Raw genomic sequence first — 595 nt, 5'->3', positions numbered from 1 at the left:
ACGTACTAAGACCAAGTGCAATGTCCGCCAGGCACACAAAGCTTGTTCAGCATTCAAAATCAGTTAATGTTATTTGTCACATCAACAGCTAAAAGAGAAAAATTGCATGATCAAAGCACTAGACGCAAAAAAAAAAAAAAAAGGATTTGGTGAAATCTAGTAACCATTCATGATATTCTCAGTAAGCTAGAAAAAGGGGGGATTTCCCTGAACTTGGTAAAGAATATCTAGTGCTCGCTTCTGCAGCACATATACTAAAATTGGAATGATTCTCATGGCCCCTGCACAAAGGTGATACGCAAATTTGTGAAGAGTTTCATATTTTTTTTTGGCTAACAGACCCATGAAAAAATGCTCAGCATCACTCATCATCAGGGAAATACAACTCAAAACCCCAGTGAGATACCATCTCACACCTGTCAGAATGTCTAAAAGGAACAACTCAGGAAACAATAGATGTCAGTGACAATGCAGAGAAAGGGGAACACTTTTGCACTGCTGGTGGGAATGCAAATTGATGCAGTCACTCTGGAAAACAGTATGGAGGTTCTTCAAAACATCCAAAAGAGAGCTACCCTATGACCCAGCACTTGCA

At 39.7% G+C, this 595-nt stretch overlaps 1 pseudogene; it reads left to right on the top strand.

Annotated features, from left to right (window-relative positions):
• The first annotated feature begins 230 nt into the window (after positions 1–230).
• LOC124521423 (uncharacterized) lies at positions 231–326 on the top strand (annotated as a pseudogene).
• The last annotated feature ends 269 nt before the right edge of the window (positions 327–595 follow it).

This window comes from Lynx rufus, unplaced genomic scaffold (genome assembly GCF_022079265.1).
Source record: "Lynx rufus isolate CCGP_SWC_20201006 ecotype Redwood Valley unplaced genomic scaffold, mLynRuf1.p SCAF_3, whole genome shotgun sequence".
Classification (NCBI taxonomy): domain Eukaryota; kingdom Metazoa; phylum Chordata; class Mammalia; order Carnivora; family Felidae; genus Lynx; species Lynx rufus.
Note: the sequence above shows the minus strand (reverse complement) of the source record. Positions and strands in the feature narration are given on the sequence as shown.